Here is a 17626-nt window from a genome sequence, read left to right on the forward strand (position 1 = left end):
AACATCATAACCCCCCCCCCCTGGAACTGAGCTGGTGGTGCCCCGACCCCTGCCCCTCGACATTACTCCACACCCCCAGAAGAGATTGGACAAAGTCCATCATCTGTTGACCCTTGAGCTGTCACAGCCCCCCGAGCAGGACGCCTCAGGGCCGGGTGTGAGCGAGACCCCCGAGGGCCCGTTCCGCCCGGTGCCATTTTGCACCCCAGAGGCGTACCTTTTTACAACGACGGAGGGCTGCGACGGCTCCCTGACCTCAGGGTCATTGGGTGGTGGTGGCGAGGAGCGCCTCCCCTCTCCATCCCAGTCTCCGAAGCCGACAGTCCCCATCTCCACCCCGAGCTTATTCCGGAACGGTCCCCGGGTCTATCCGGTGACCCGGCGTCGCAAGAGGGGGGGGGGGGGGCGGGATCTGAGCCGCCACCTCCCGCTGGCCTGATACAATTAGAGGAGTCTGCGATGCACCCATCTGTCGACGATCCGGGGGGTGGGATCGAGGGCTGGTTGGTGGGACCGTGCCGTCCGCCACACTCAATGTGGCGGAAGACTTGGTCCCAGATGGCGACTGCCCGGAGGAGGACGGTTGCTCGGTGGGGGGCAGGGGGGATGATTTTGGGTCCATCAGCAGTGAGATGGTGGACTCCATCGTGGACGACACCGGGTCACTCCTCATCCCCCGAGGGGGTCTCCGGGATTTTCTGCGTGCAAACCACGGTTGCCGAAACCGAGTGCAGCTAGCCCTCGACCGATGGTCGGACTTGGTGCTGCTCATCCGGTCTTCCCGCGCCTACGTTAAAGAGGCGGGAGATGCGGACGCTTCTGAGCAGCGCTAGCAGAAATCTTTCCTCGCCGGACTCCTGAGGGAGCAGAGGGGCCCGCGCTCCTCTGCTGCTTCTGAGCACTGAAAAGGTGAAGGTAGCACTTTACTACTGACTTGGAGGTGACCATAGCCAGCCTCAAATTAACGGCAGCAGGGACGCGCTCCACAGGTTCCAGGACTTCTCGGTCCTCCGGGACGCGAAGTATGCAGCGAGCTTGCTGCAAGAAACTCACACCGCACCGGGAGACAAAGCCGCGTGGCTCCTGAAGTGGCGGGGGGATCTACAGGAGTCACCTCACCTCAATTTTAAGCAGGGTGGCTATCCTGTTGGCCCCAGCCCCGGGATCGCCCGGCCCAGTCCCCGGAGCTCCTGACCTGACCCCTGATGATGAGACCCGGCACAACTCGACCCCGAAAGACCCGCCCAGAGACCCGACCCGGAGAGGCCCGCCCAGCAACCCAACCTACCTGGAGAGGGAAGAAATAAAAATCCACGTGTAGGCCCCACCGGGCCTACTTCAAGACCCTACCCCAGGAACGCCCAGGGAGGGAACAGACATTGGGACTCAGCCCAACCTTCCTCAGGAAGCCCCTGCCCACGACACAGGACCCCCGATATGGTGGTGACCCCGCGCGAGGACCCCGCGCGAGGACCCGAACGCGCTGCAAGGTATTCACATGCCTGCAGAACGCCGGGACCCATCCGGATCGCAAACATGTCCCCCTAGCAACTCCTCTACATCAAACAGCGCCCGGGACCCTGCCAGACATGACCCCGGAAACGTAACCAGCACCCTGGTCCCCGCCAGCGCCCTGGACCCCGCCAGACGCAACCACCTACCTTCCACAAGGTCAGATTTCTCCCATCGGATCCCAGGATCATCCAGCCGCAGTCGCCGACCGAGGAAGCGAGGGAAATGTGGTGGTCTGCACGTTAGATTGAAGCAACGCGGTTTCAAGACCCCTCTTCCCAGCATACCCCTGGTAAAACATCCAAGCGATCGAAAACAAGCTGGATGAACTTAACGCCAGACTTACCTCTCAGAGGGAAGTAAGAGACTGCTGTGTGCTCTGTTTCACAGAGACATGGCTCACCCCCACCTCACCGGACTGTGCCATACAACCTGCAGGCTTCTCAATTCACTGGGCGGACCGCACCGCGTCATCAGGCAAAGCGAAGGATGGAGGGGTTTGCCTCCTCATCAACTCCTCCTGGTGCTTGGATGTGGCGACCCTGGTGAGCTACTGCTCCCCGGACCTGGAATACCTGACTGTGAAGTGCCGCCCATACGATCTTCCACGTGAGTTCACTTCAGCCATTATCACAGCGGTCTACATCCCACCCCAGGCAGAAGTGAGGAAGGCCCTGGATGAATTTTACTCAGTTATAAGCAACTACGAAACAGAACACCCGGAGGCCTTGTTCATCGTGGCCGGAGACTTCAACAAGGCAAACCTCAAGAGTGTACTGCCAAAATTCCACCAGCACATCTCCTGTCCAACCAGGGGCGACAACACTCTTGACCACTGCTACTCAAAAATCAAGGGCGCCTACCGTTCCATCCCCCGACCGCACTTTGGGAAATCAGACCATAAGACGGTCTCCCGGCATACAAGCAGAAACTCAAGCGGGAGAATCCAGCTAAGGAGATCGTGCAGTGCTGGTCCGAGGAAACAGAAGAGCTCTTACGTGACTGCTTAGAGACAGTGGACTGATCCATTTTTAAGAACTCAGCGACCAACTTAAATGAGTATGCCACCACCGTCACAGACTTCATCAGCAAATGTGTGGACGACTGCGTGCCAAAGAAAGCAGTACGTACGTTCCCCAACCGGAAACCATGGCTCAATTGTGAGATTGACTCCCTACTGAAGGACAGATCTGAGGCGTTCAAGTCAGACGACCCTGACCTATACAAGAAATCCAGGTACGACCTCCGCAAAGCCATCCAAGATGCCAAGAGAGAATATCAAACCAAGCTAGAGTCACAGACAGACTCTCGGCGGTTGTGGCAAGGACTAAACAACATAACGGGCTACAAAGTGAAGCCGAGCAGTATCTCCGGCAGCAGCACACCCCTCCCCGATGAACTCAATGCATTCTATGCTCGGTTCGAGCAGGTAACCAACAATCCACTGTCGAGTGCCCCAGCAGCCCATAACTCACCCATACCCACCATCACAGCTTCCAAAGTCAGATCGGCCTACCTGAAAGTGAAGGTCGGAAGGCGACGGGCCTGGATGGGATCCCTGGTCGTGCACTCAGAGCCTGCGCGGACCAGCTGGCAGAGGTATTCGCGGGCATCTTTAACCTGTCCCTACTCCACTCCGAGGTCCCCACCTGCTTAGGAAGACCACCATTATACCAGTGCCAAAGAAGAACCAGGCAACGTGCCTCAATGACTACCGTCCAGTGGCCCTGACTTCAGTCGTAATGAAGTGCTTCGAGAGGTTGATCATGAAGCGCATCACCTCCATACACCCAGAACACCTTGATCCACTGCAATTCGCATACCGTCGCAACCGGTCCACAGCAGACGCCATTTCCCTGGCCCTACACCCATCCCCAGAGCATCTCAACAACAAGGACTCCTACATCAGACTCCTATTTATTGACTACAGCTCCGCCTTCAACTCCATAATCCCAGCCAAGCTCATATCAAAGCTCCAAAACCTAGGACTTGGCTCCCCACTCGGCAACTGGATCCTTGATTTCCTGACCAACAGACCACAATCAGTAAGAATGAACAACAACACCTCCTCCACAATAGTCCTCAATACCGGGGCCCCACAAGGCTGCGTACTTAGCCCCCTACTCTACTCCCTGTACAGACACGACTGCGTGGCAAAATTTGGTTCCAACTCCATCTACAAGTTTGCTGACGATACGACCATAGTGGGCCGGATCACGAGTCAGAATACAGGAGGGAGATAGAGAACCTAGTGGAGTGGTGCAGCTACAACAATCTCTCCCTCAATGCCAGCAAAACTAAAGAGCTGGTCATTGACTTCAGGAAGCAAAGTACTGTACACACCACTGTCAGCATCAACGGGGCAGAGGTGGAGATGGTTAGCAGTTTCAAATTCCTAGGGGTGACGAATGTGATACAAAATAATTGTTTTAGAGATATTAGTTACTGTAATGTAGAGATAGACCAGTCTCATTTTGGTGAGTTCACAGACAAAGGATTTCAGACCGCATGGCAAAGCAAGGAGGAGGTGTGTCCAGCTACGGAGGGGAAAAGGATGCTGGGTAATAGGGGGCCAGAGGAAGGGATTGGAAGTGAGCCAATTAGGATGTATGGCCAGGTCAGGAGGGGTATAGGATGACCTATGGGAATCGTGTATGTGAAACTTGATGCCATTTGATTGTATCAGTAGAGACTTCTTTGTTCTACAGACTCACTCGATTCCGGGAGTGCAGAAGACAGGATGTGTTCTGTACTACTGTGAGTTGAGACAGACTTGCAAGTCAAATAAAATAACTAATGCTGTACCTGCAAATCCACCTCGACTTTTATTGAGGCCAGACTGACGGGTAAAGAAATTTATGTTTTGTCAGGGGTGCACATCTCCAAAAATCTGTCTTGGTCCACCCAGGTCGACTCTACCACCAAGAAAGCACAACAGCGCCTCTACTTCCTCAGGAAACTAAAGAAATTCGGCATGTCCACATTAACCCTTACCTTTACAGATGCACCATAGAAAGCATCCTATCTGGCTGCATCACAGCCTGGTATGGTAACTCCTCGGCCCAGGACCACAAGAAACTTCAGAGAGTCGTGAACAACACCCAGTCCATCACACAAACCTGCCTCCCATCCATTGACTCCATTTACACCTCCCGCTGCCTGGGGAAAGCGGGCAACATAATCAAAGACCCCTCCCACCCGGCTTACTCACTCTTCCAACTTCTTCCATCGGGCAGGAGATACAGAAGTCTGAGTACACGCACGAACAGACTCAAAAACAGCTTCTTCCCCGCTGTTACCAGACTCCTAAATGACCCTCTTATGGACAGACCTCATTAACACTACACCCTGTATGCTTTGTCCGATGCCAGTGCTTATGTAGTTACATTGTATATGTTGTGTTGCCCTATTATGTATTTTCTTTTATTCCCTTTTCTTCCCAGGTACTTAATGATCTGTTGAGCTGCTCGCAAAAAAAATACTTTTCACTGTACCTCGGTACACGTGACAATAAACAAATCCAATCCAATCCAATCCAATATTTGTTAATCTTTGGATCTGGCACCCAAGTAAATCTGTGTTGTACCCGCTCTAAAACCTCAATATGGTTCCCTTATTGTGAAGCTCAATACTGCACACAATACCTCTAACTGAGGTTTCGTAAAGGCTCGGTACCTCTTGGCATTTATATTCTCTCCCTCTTTGAGATATGACCTGGAAAGATGTTAGTTATTGCAGTCTTATCAACCAAGCTGAGCAAGCTGCCTATACAAGTTCATTTGCTCTTCCATCATGCTAAGCCTCGCTGTATTCAGAATATCAATTACCTCGCACTGATGTTGAATTCCACCTGTCAACTATTAGCCCAATTCCACACGAGGACAATTTGCACAAATTTCAGTTGTATTCCCATGATCTTAGAGAGCTGGGTAGGTGACTTCATCAAAATGTTTAACATGGTAAGTTCATTCACTAGGAAGATGGAAAAATTACTTTCTTTGGTGAGGGAATCTAGAATAAAGGGACCCAGTCTGAAATTTGGTGTGAAATTAGAAACAAATATTTTTGCACCGTACTACACCAGAGATGGAGGGAGAATAAGGCCTGCCTTCAATCTGGCAAGATGTGAACAATTATGTATTGGGCTGGTCATTTTGCATTATATTTTTATACATCTAAGTTTGCTGATGACACTAAGCTAGATGAAACAGTAACTAGTACAGACAGAGCAAAAAGCTTCAAAGCGATATCGAGATGAAGTGAGTGAGAAAAAATGTGTAAAATTATGGCCATCTGCTTTGGACCAAATAAAGATGGATTAGAGTATTAAATAGTGAGAAGTTACTACCAATGGATGAGTAAAATGATTTTCCACTAAAAGCTATCGGAGACAGGTATCGGCGGCACGGTAGCACGTGGTTAGCACTGTTGCTTCACAGCGCCAGGGTCCCAGGTTCCAATCCCGGCTTGGGTCTCTGTCAGTGCGAATTCCGCGCATTCTCACACGAGTCACCATGTCTGCGTGGGTTTCCTCCGGGTGCTCCGGTTTCCTCCCACAAGTTCCGAAAGACGTGCTTGTTAGGTGACTTGGACGTTCTGAATTCTCCCTCCCGAACAGGCGCCGGAATGTGGTGACTCGGGGCTTTTCACGGTAACTTCATTGCAGTGTTAATGTGACGATAAAGATTATTATTATAATTAAAAGCCTCATGGAACCCTGACCTTATCTTGATCCTTTTATATCAATATTATCTGAATGACCATCTGGGCCAGTATGGACGTGACCGTGTCGCAATATCCAATATGTCAGGCAAGTCAAAGCCAGCATTTATTTTTGACAAATTGCTCAAAATTATTACAGGAATAAAATTTTGAAATATGTGAACAGGTAATCCCATTTTGAAAGCATCAATGGTGACAAATTGCTTGAAGGATCTCAATGTACATCAACCTAAACTAGAGTGATTTGTTTCCTTGTATGTTACTACTGCCAGATGTCTTATACGACCAGTCTATACTCCCCTTGTCAATCATTAACGCTCATTAAAAATTACCAATATTCATCTGAGATTCAGAGTGCAAGAAGTGACACTATATATATTGTGCAACCATAGAGGCTACGTGATCCTAAGTTTCAACATCAGTGAGGTGAGAGGATATTCTTAATTTCCAGGTGATATTATTCTCCCAAAGTAGTACTGCACGTAGCAAAGGTAAGAACAGCAGAGATATTAGAATTATATAATTGACATTAAAATTTGTTCAATCACGTCTCAAAACATGCTTGTGTAAAAATCAAAGTTCGAAAAATGCCGTCAGGGAACAATAATTTTTGTTTTATTTAACCTTCAAGTCTGTTTCTGAGCATAATTATTTCTCTTTATATCTATCAAAGCGGCAAAGACTAACAAAGAGGGTGGGTGTGTTATCAACACAGGCTTAACTTTGAAAATTAAATCGCTAGCATGTGATCTTGTATCGGCCACATCTCAGACATGTGCACTTGTATTAATTTTACACAGTCAGTGATAATTTACAGATTTTGCTTATTTTCTATGCCTTAGTTGAGTTGAAATATTGGGCAAATGCAAGAACAGTGGCCCCGATCAGCTGGGGAACTGCCTGTGCAGAGATTTTCAGTAACACGTGTAGGAGAGAGAAGCTCGAGTATTGCATTGGAATTGCAGGGGATGGGCTGGATAGCAGCAGATAGCTGGCTGAGAGGAAATGAATTGCCTGAGTTTGAATCTGGTTCTGATCTGCACCATTGCAGAAAATGGGGTCGGGTGCTACAGGCCATGGTTGTTGGACCATCAGGTTGGCACACTGGCACACTGCTGCCTCACAGCGCGAGGGACCCGCGTTCAATTTTGACCTTGGGTGACTGTGTGGAGTTTGTACTCTCTCCCTGTGTCTGCGTTGGTTTCCACCGGGTGCTCCGATTTCCTCCCCAATCCAAAGGTGTGCAGGTTAGCTGGATTAGATATGCTAAATTGCCCCTTAGTGTCCAAAGATGTGGGGTTATGGGGTCACGTGGATTGGGCGAGGGAGTGGGCTAATGTGGGGGTGCTGTTTCAGTGGGTCAGTGCAAACTCGATGGGCCAAATAGCCTCCTTCAGTACTGTAGGAATTCTCTGAAATCAGGGCTCTTGGAGATGGTAACCTGCTGCATTTATGAAAGAGTCTTGTGACGCCTAGGGAGGGACGATTAGTACATCTGAAGGGAGCCACAGTCCGGTAGCACTTGACAAGGGGTAGCTAGAATCACTGGGCGATTGAACCTCGGAGCGTTTGGCGGTTTCAGGTCAATGAGACATGGAATTAAATCTCTACTGAAATTTAGCATCTGTCTGGCTTGTTTCCGCACTTAAATAGGGATAAAGGGTGCTCCCAAACAGAAAACCAGTTAAAGAAAGAGAGAGCTTACCCAGCAGAAGGGAGCACGAATAGATTAATACAGAGTGAGGATGATGCTTCACTTGGTTGAAGAGCAACTGAAGAGTACAGCAGGAGCTGAACATCCACCTGAGGGCAGTAGTCTTCCAAAGGATTTGGAACAACTTTGGGGAAAATCCATTCCCCCCCCCAAAAAAAGAGGATGAGAGGAACAATAAAACTGAATTGCAAGGAGAAATGGGTAGCACCCACAATGTTCCTCCTACTATCCGCTAACAAACTTAGAAATTGAGCAAAATTGGATTTCATACTCATATACTTTGTATAGAATAACAAAGAGGCCTGACAGGGCTGTGATGTTCTTTGCTTTGTGGATGAGGATGGCTTCGAAGTGTAGTGTCTCACAAAGAACATAAAACTATGTTTTGAACAAAGCTAATTTATTAACACGGCAACTAAATAGATTTGAATTACTCACTAAGATATACACTAAGACTACGATTCTATCTGCAGAGCTTCTGAAAACACGACTACTCTCTATCCCACTGAATCACCTACTCCCTGAATCTAGGATATCACGCAATCCACATGTATGCTCTTGATCACCATCTAGTGGTTGGATACATTCACATTAAATTGTTAACCCTTCATTTACCCTACAATATACACATTGTCACAAGGACTGCTCGGTGCATTTGTTTCTCAGTTTGGGAAGATTAATTACTTGTTTCAGCACCAACTAACAAAGCCTTGCAGCAATAACTGAGCAGCCCAGGTATGCTTACTCCCAAGCCGGCTGCTAAACAGAAGTCTGTACAGGAGGCAAATCATAGAATCATAGAATTTACAGTGCTGAAGGAGGCCATTCGGCCCATCAGGTCTGCACCAGCCCTTGCAAAGAGAACTCTACTCAAACCCACACCTCCACCCTATCCCCATAACCCAGTAACTCCACTTAACCTTTTTGGACATGAAGGGTAATTTAGCATGGACAATCCACCTAACCTGTACATCTTTGGACTGTGGGAGGAAACCGGAGCACCCGGAGCAAACCCATGCAGACACGGGGAGAACATGCAGGCTCCGCACAGACAGTGACCCAAGCTGGGAATCGAGCCTGGGACCCTGGAGCTGTGAAGCAACTGTGCTAACCACTGTGCTAACTTGCTGCCCCATGAGGGTGGGCGGTTTTTATTTTTATGTTTAATAATGTGGCTGGGAGCAAGATGATACATTCAGAGCTTATAAAGGTGGACACGGGAAAGTTAATCTTGACAAGGGAAGCTCTGCCCTACAGTTTAAGAATTTTTATTTACATTATGGGAGGCACAGAATACCCTTACAGATTACCAAGAGTACTTTGACTGTTAACAAACTGGGTGTGAAACCATATAAACTGGGTGTGAAGCCACATAAAAACTAGAGGTCCATTCAACAATGCATAATCAGCTTAGAAGAGGCACAGGGTTCTGAAATCAATGGCCAAAACTTGCTGATATTTTTTGCAGAGTGGTCCAGCAGCTGTGAAAAACAGAGTGAAAGCTTTGTCCGCCATCTTTTTAGGCTCTTAGTAAAAGAAACGTTAACAGGCAGGTCTCACTACGTCAGCTACTGACAGCAGTTGAGGTTTTTAAAAGATTGGGATTCCCCCACTATTAAAAATAAAAATAGAAACCACTCACCCTCATGGCCCACCCACACAAATTGTGCGAACTCCGCACAGAGAGTGACCCAAGCTGGGAATCGAACTGTTGCTAACTTTAGGTTGGTTCAATTGGCTCTGTTTTATAACCTTTGCTCTAGAGTCGCCACGTATCTTTCTGATACCGCCACAAGGTTCAAGTTCTAGTAATGATCAATAACTCAATACACCAATTAGTAAGATTCAAATCAAAGCACATTTATTATACACAGTAAATCACTACTCATGCATAAACTCTACTTTCTAAGCTATTTCTATCAATGACAGGACAATACTTAGCTTTGGACTGGCCCACCAGGTCAGGGGAACAAATGGCCTTTCGTTCGGGTTCTGAGTCTGCAGGATTCAAAAGCTGGTATGGACTGGTAGCTAGGAGCACCTATCTCGTAGCGAGCGTTGACTTGAGACTTACGTTCTTGGAGGCAGCTGGGCAGGTCACTGTCAAGGGTTGGTTTGCGTTGCTGAGTGACCCTGTCAAGAAGGACGATTTGAACTTGGGGGCTTTACTTTATAGTCCCCGGGGCTTCCCGTCTTTCTGGGCGGACACCGTACCTGATTTCAAGTGGTTGGACTTCGTTCCAATCACTTGATTCGATTTCTCCAATACTGGAGCAGTTCCCTGATCGATGGGCGATCTTTAGGTGTCCGTTAACCTCTTTTGTGTTGGCTCCTTCTGGCGCCAAGGAGTCTGGCTTGGCCTTGTTTATCTCAAATGTTTTGATTGTTCCCGGGGATTGCTCATTAGTATGTAGATGGCTGCTACATTATTATGCAGATGGCTGCTTGTATCGATGCTGTCTGGGCTTTTGCAGAGTCTAATACACAGTAAACTTGCACCTGCTAGTTTCTGCCTGTGTTGGCTGAATTTCCCTTCAGCCTTTGCTGTTCTCCATTTTACGTCGGGAATTGGCAAACCCAGGTGGCTACAGAACCTGGGACCCTGGTGTTGTGAAGCAACAGTGCTAATCACTGTGCTACCTTGTCGCCCATGTTAGCGTGAATGGGCAATCTCACGGGCGGGGGGTGGGGAGGGAGATCGAACTATCACATGCAAATGCCTGATAATCATATTTAAATATATTCAAATGGGCTTCCTGACATTGAACTTCTGGATAACCGTTGCACCATTGGCGAGGGCAGGGACAATCACAACGGGAAATCCCACCAATGTAAAATGTATTTTGGGACTCCCACGAGATTTCCCATCGCACCGCGCCAGTTGGCGCCCCCCCCGCCCCGCCCCCCCCCACCCCCCCTGCGCCACCCCGCCCGCCCCCCCGGCCCCCACCCCACCCCTCCCTCCGCCCCCCCCCCACCTGCCCCCCCCCCCACCCGCCCCCCCCGTCACCCCCCCGCCCCCCCGCCTGTTGGACTTTAACCTGGTGTTGTAAAACATCTTACTGTAACTTATAGTGGTAAGACATGGCAGGAGAGTTTCAATCCATGGTCTGCTCTTCATGCTCCATGTGGGAAGCCAGAAAGGTTTCCAGTTCTCAGGACCAGCATATGTGCAGGAAGTGTTTCCAGTTGCAGATCCTGGACTCCTGGGTTTCAGAGATGGAAAGACGCCTGGGGGCACCGTGGTGCAGCCATGAGGTGCAGCGTATCCTGGATAGCACGTAGAGAGAGGTGCTTACACCACAGGTTCAGACTCCACAGGCTGGAAGTGAGTGGGTGATGACAAGATAGAGCAAGAGGTCAAGGCAGGCAGTTCAGGAACTTCCTGTGGCTGTTCACTTGCGAAACAGATATACCGATTTGGATATTGTTGGGGTAAAAGATAGACGTTTCCGTGGCCGTAAAAGAGACTCCAGGAGGGTATGTTGCTTCTCTGGTGCTCGGGTCAAGGTCATGGGGAACTGCAACTCAGCAGGGTCTCGCTTCCTCACCTGAGGCCGAACTCCACCCCAGTGACCTCCCTTTCCTCAGGGCCACCGACCATGTCCAGGGCCCTCTGCTCTGACACAGTCAGAGGCCATAGGTCCGGCGGTCCCTTCCAATTTTGTCCCTCTCTCGGCAGTTATGGGTGGCCTTCTCCTGGGGAGTGGAGGGTGTAGCCACCCGGGTTGGCCACTTCCCGACTTAAAATGGAGTTCCGCAAAGACTACAGGGAAATTCAGCCAACACAGGCAAAAACTAGCAAGTGCAAAAATCCTGTGTATTAGAACTTGCAAAAGCCCAGACAGCACTGAAGCTCACAGCCATCTGTATACTAATGGGCGATCCCCGGGTACAATGGAAACATTTAAGGTAAATAAGGCCAAGCCAGACTCCTCGGCGCCAGCAGGAGCCAAGACAAAGGAAGGCTAACGGACACTCCGGGTCCACCCAGCGATCAGGGAACAACTTCAGTATTGGAGAAATCGATCTAAGTGATCGGAACGTAATCCAATCACTTGGAACCAGGTATGGGGTCCGCCCAAAGGGGCGGGAAGCCCCGGGGGACTATAAAATAGAGTCCCCAAGTTCAAATCGTTCTTCTTGGCAGGGTCAGCAACGTGAATCAACCCTTGAGAGTGAACTGTCTAAGCTACCGCATCAACCAAGTAAGTTTCCAGTCAACGCACGCTACGAGATAGGCGCTCCTAGCTACCAGTCCATACCAGCTTTTGAATCCTGCAGACTCAGATCGAGCGAAAGGTCATTTGTTCCCCTGACCTGGTGGGCCAGTCCGAAGCTAAGTATAGGCCTATTTGTGATAGGAATAGTCTATAAAGTAGAGTTTATGCATGAGTAGTGATTTACTGTGTTTAATAAATGTGTTTTGATTTGAATCTTACTAATTGGTGTGTTGAGTTATTGATCAGTACTTGAACTTGAACCTCGTGGCAGTATCATAAAGATACCTGGCGACTCTAGAGCAAAGGTTATAGAAACAGAGCAAATTAAGTAAAGATACAACGGGCAACATTTAAGAGCCAACCAAAAGTTAGCAACATATTACTGGTGACATCCTGATGGGCCCGACTTAGAAGTGGCTTAACCACTCCGGGAGAAGCCAAAAATTTGATTTAGAATCCGATTGGGAACAGAAAAAAAACACAAGTGTTCAAGCAGTTCTGATCAATCCTCATAATTCGGAAGTGTGTTAATGCATGCGTAACTAACAGGGCTATAAGGTAAAACTGATAGATTTTTGTTGCGAAAAACTGTCGGAAGTTTGTATTCCGGAAAATAACGAAAACCGCACCCGTAATTGCAGCACCACCTTTGTACCCCTCGTTCCAAATTTTAAGAGAGTATTTAGAGAGGAAAGATGGCAATGCAGACAATGCAACACCTCATGAACCCGGAAGAATTTGTGGTCGCAGCGACCAGCAGCAGAGTAGGTCAGTGTCCTGTTTGGGAAGAAGAGATCAGAAAATATCTCAAAGCGAAAGGATGGCCCCTTTGGAGTGAATTCTGTGACAATGAGGAAACAGGACCCGGGAGTATAGGACATACTTGGTGGGAGAACCTGTCAGAGATCCATAAGAAAACCTTGGGAAAAGCTTGCAAGCCGATGGCAATTGTGTCCTGTTTGGCACAATTGCGAGGCACAGAGGAAGTCGTTCGGACGCTCTGCAAAGAGATAGAGGAGACACATCGAATGAGCAAGGTCAATGTTAGCGAGATCGAGAAAGAGAATATAGATTTAAGAAAGAAGTTGGCAGCAAAGGACAGAGAGGTGGATGATGCCAAGTGGGCACACCAGTCTTGTCTAGCGCATCTGAGCAGCTTCCAAACTCAGTACGAAAAGGCCTATCAGGACACGCAACGTGCAGTCCTGATAAGAGAAGAGACAGAGAAACAGGTAGAGGCATTGCAAAGGCAGTGTAGCGATTTAAAGGCAGCATTAAGAGCACTCCATGCTGCCACCATGGAGCACAGACAAAGCTCATTAGATCATGCGAAATGCAAGAAGCAGATTGCGGAACTGCAGTCTTTGCTTTCGGTGCAAAATGGGTTTCAGAGCATTTTTGGATCCCAATTAAATGAGGAAGACGGCCCTGATTGGCAAGAGTTAAATGAAACCGCGTATAGGTATGTTCAGGGAACATGTGCGCAAGGAAAGCCCCAAAGGAGAAAAGCACCCCAACCCCCCACAGAGCAGATAGATCAGGTTCCCATGAATCCAGTAACCACCCACCGCACAGTCACATCGGAAGGAGACGCAGAATTTCATTACACCACCCCCTTAACCGTGACCCAATTAAGGGACGCGTGTGACAAGATCACACCGTTCCCCCCCACCTCAGACCCCCACCACTTCTTTGCTAGAGTAAAGCAGCAGGCGACCATGTACGGCCTGGATGAGTATGAGCACGTGAAGCTCACAGTTTTGAGTGTAGACCCTTCAGTCGTAGCAGCCCTTCCCGACCCACAGAATGTAGGAGGAGGCACCCTTGCAGAGATGCACGCAGCGATCCTAGATGCGATCGGCTACAACAGAGATGACCCGGTAGAAGGCCTGAATAAGTGCAGGCAGAAAAAGAGAGAACACCCCACAGCGTTTGCTGGACGCCTGTGGATTCATTTTACAGCCGTTTTCGACAATTTAGACCGCGCCCATTTGTCCCAAGACGGTATGGCCAAATGGACCCGCACCCTTATCTCCCATGCCACAGAGGCAGGACAAAAGGCCTGTACCAATTATGACCCCTCGGAAGAAGCGCACAATGAAAAGTGGGTTTTAAAACGACTGTCCCGCACCTGGGAGCAATCTGTCCAAAACAAAATCGCATTTATAGCACCCGATGAAGAGCAGGTAGAAATGAACCCAGTTAAAGCACACCAGAACCCTGCATGGGTAAATGAGGGCAGGTGCAGCCAACCCCAGCCCAAAGCTCAAGAATGTTACAATTGCGGACAATTAGGACATTATGCACGAGAATGTCAAGCCCCCCTTAAATAGCAACGGAATCAGCCCACAAATGCCCCCCGAACCAGCAAAGACACCAACAGCCCCGACCCCCCACCCAGGGAACCATACCCAAGGGAACACTGCACCAGAGAGCCTGCTCCATCTTATGTGCCCCAGGGGTCATGTTACAACTGTGGGCAGTCAGGACACTTCGCCCGAGATTGCAGGAGACTGCCACCAGCTAGACTAGCCCCCAGATATGAACGAGAACACCACCCACAGCAGCTACAAGGTCCCAGCTGCCCCATGCAAACTGTGAGCGTTTACCCACCACTTCTCCTGGCAGGGACACCTCAGCAAGGCCACTTCATTTTTGTTTCACTCCTCCTTCCTCTCTTCTTCGGCCACACTACACTGCCTCCATATGCTAGTTACACCCCAGTCCAAATGTGATTTACGATGTCCTTTCTGATGAAACCTGCAGCATGTTTGTTCAATGTTTGCTTGTTAATGTTATCATTAAGTGTTGTGTGTAAACTCAAAAGTTTTCACGACCCCACGTCACCACTCCTTTAATGAACCCCGGCTGTCAAAGGTACAAGTTTGTCCCAGACAATAGTTCAGAGGAACTAGTCTGTCGGCAGACAACAATCAGAACTACTCTCCTGATTCGAAGGTAAGCCCCCACGACGACCACATTCTTACCCGCCGCAGCCCATACGCATCCCATTTTTGGCTCATTATGTTCAAAATTCTTTTGTTTGGTTTTGGCAACCTATGGTTGCGTCCCTCTGCTATTTACATCCTCAAACACTAGGAGGGTAAGTCACACAGGCTGTGAGAGGGCTCGCAGTACGGCAGTATTTTCTTTGATGTCTAGTCCAAATTTTTGGTTGAAAAAAATAAAAAATGAGGGAGTCACACATGGTGACAAATTATGAAGGGAAATTGGCACTAAAAGACAGACATGCTAACATTCAAGATATTACACAAGATAGTAACAGATATTATGCTGATGTCCATAGAACTCCGGAACCTCAGGAACTCCAGAGGAAGAAAAAGAAGAAGACAGAAAGACAGAAAGGTGAAGACAACCTTCATGTTCACCTGGATCTTAGCAGGATCCCTTCAGTTGCGCGCGGATGCTACTCCCCTGACCCCTACCACACAGTCCGTGAATCATTCCCACCCCTACCATACACTACACCCTGACATAGTTAACCACGAGATAGTTACCAACACCCCGGCCTGGTGTGACATGTTTCTAACCTGGTGTTCACTATCATACGTAATTGAGCGACATGGTGGTGTAGTGGTTAGCACTGTTGCTTCACAGCGCCAGGGTCCCAGGTTCGATCCCCGCTTGGGTCACTGTCAGCGCGGAGTCTGCACGTTCTCCCCGTGTTTCCTCCAGGTGCTCCGGTTTTCTCCCACAAGTCCCGGAAGACGTGCTTGTTGGGCAGCACGGTAGCACAAGTGATTAGCACTGTGGCTTCACAGCGCCAGGGTCCCAGGTTCGATTCCCCGCTGGGTCACTGTCTGTGCGGAGTTTGCACGTTCTCCCCGTGTCCGCGTGGGTTTCCTCCGGGTGCTCCGGTTTCCTCCCACAGTCCAAAGACGTGCAGGTTAGGTGGATTGGCCATGCTAAATTACCCGTAGTGTCCATAAAGGGTTGGGAGGGGTTATTGGGTTGCGGGGATAAGGTGGAAGTGAGGGATTAATGTGGGTCGGTGCAGACTCGATGGGCCGAATGGCCTCCTTCTGCACTGTATGTTCTATGTATGTAATCTATGTAATTGAATGCCTCTTAGTATTGGCAATATTCTGCAGCATCATGCAGACCATCCGCATGAGAAAATGGCGAAGGAGAGCCTACCGCTCTAGCACCCCGGTATACAGGATAAGATCCCCTATTTTTGGATATCACCAGGACCCCAAACCCCTTGATCTACAATAAAGAACATTTGTGTTGCATCTTTTGTAAATAAAGAAATGTGTTTCGTTTACAACGGAAATATTGTACACCTCTGTGCTTGACTGCCAAGACACAGGGAAAATGTGAAGGCTGCTATTATTGTTGTATTGTTAGGAAGTTCGTCTGATTGAATGTTTGAGTGAGTGTAGTTTATGAGAGATAGTTAGAGGTACGTTTTTTTTTTGTTGTAATGCATGTCCCTGTCTGACATAGCGCCACTTAGAATTGTTAGTTAAATTTTTCATTGCATAGTTATGGTCAGTGTAGAGGTCATGGAAGAGTGCTTGCTGGGTCAGGAAGTGAAGACAACGCAGTTATGTGATCCTTCACGCTTCGCGTAAGGGATTACAAGGAGGGAGTGTGGCCACCTGGGTTGGCCACTTCCCGACTTAAAATGGAGGTCCGCAAAGACTCCAGGGAAATTCAGCCAACACAGGCAAAAACTAGCAAGTGCAGAAATCCTGTGTATTAGAACTTGCAAAAGCCCAGACAGCCCTGAAACTCACATCCATCTGCATACTAATGAGCGATCCCCCGGTACAATTGAAACATTTAAGGTGAATAAGGCCAAGCCAGACTCCTCGGCGCCAGCAGGAGCCAAGACAAAGGAAGGTCAACGGACACTCAGGGACCGCCCAGCGATCAGGGAACAACTCCAGTATTGGAGAAATTGATCCAAGTGATTGGAACGTAGTCCAATCACTTGGAACCAGGTACGGGGTCCACCCAAAGGGGCGGGAAGCCCCTGGGGACTATAAAATAGAGTCCCCAAGTTCAAATCGTTCTTCTTGGCAGGGTCACTCAGCATCGCCCTTAGTGTTGGGTGGGGTTACTGGGTTATGGGGATAGGGTGGAGGTATGGATCTTGGGTAGGGTGCTCTTTCCAAGAGCCGGTGCAGACTCGATGGGCCGAATGGCCTCCTTCTGTGCTGTAAATTCTATGAAATCTATGAAACCCTTGAGAGTGAACTGTCTAAGCTGCCGCATCAACCAAGTGAGTCTCCAGTCAACACATGCTACGAGATAGGCGCTCCTAGCTACCAGTCCATACCAGCTTTTGAATCCTGCAGACTCAGAATCGAACGAAAGGCCATTTGTTCCCCTGACCTGGTGGGCCAATTCCAAAGCTAAGTATAGGCCTTTTAGTGATAGAGAATAGTCTAGAAAGTAGAGTTTATGCATGAGTAGTGATTTACTG

At 49.0% G+C, this 17626-nt stretch overlaps 1 protein-coding gene across 5 annotated transcripts in view; it reads left to right on the forward strand.

The window, feature by feature from the left end:
• Positions 1 to 6672: 6672 nt before the first annotated feature.
• LOC140398481 (galactoside alpha-(1,2)-fucosyltransferase 2-like) overlaps positions 6673 to 17626 on the forward strand; it is a 57779-nt gene continuing 46825 nt past the window's right edge. For all 5 annotated transcript variants that reach the window (XM_072487213.1, XM_072487216.1, XM_072487211.1 and 2 more), the window contains exons 1-2: positions 6673 to 6725; positions 15479 to 15537. The gene's annotated coding sequence lies outside the window, so the exon portion shown is untranslated. The remainder of the gene's footprint in view (positions 6726 to 15478; positions 15538 to 17626) is intronic.

Source organism: Scyliorhinus torazame, chromosome 21 (assembly GCF_047496885.1).
Source record: "Scyliorhinus torazame isolate Kashiwa2021f chromosome 21, sScyTor2.1, whole genome shotgun sequence".
Classification (NCBI taxonomy): domain Eukaryota; kingdom Metazoa; phylum Chordata; class Chondrichthyes; order Carcharhiniformes; family Scyliorhinidae; genus Scyliorhinus; species Scyliorhinus torazame.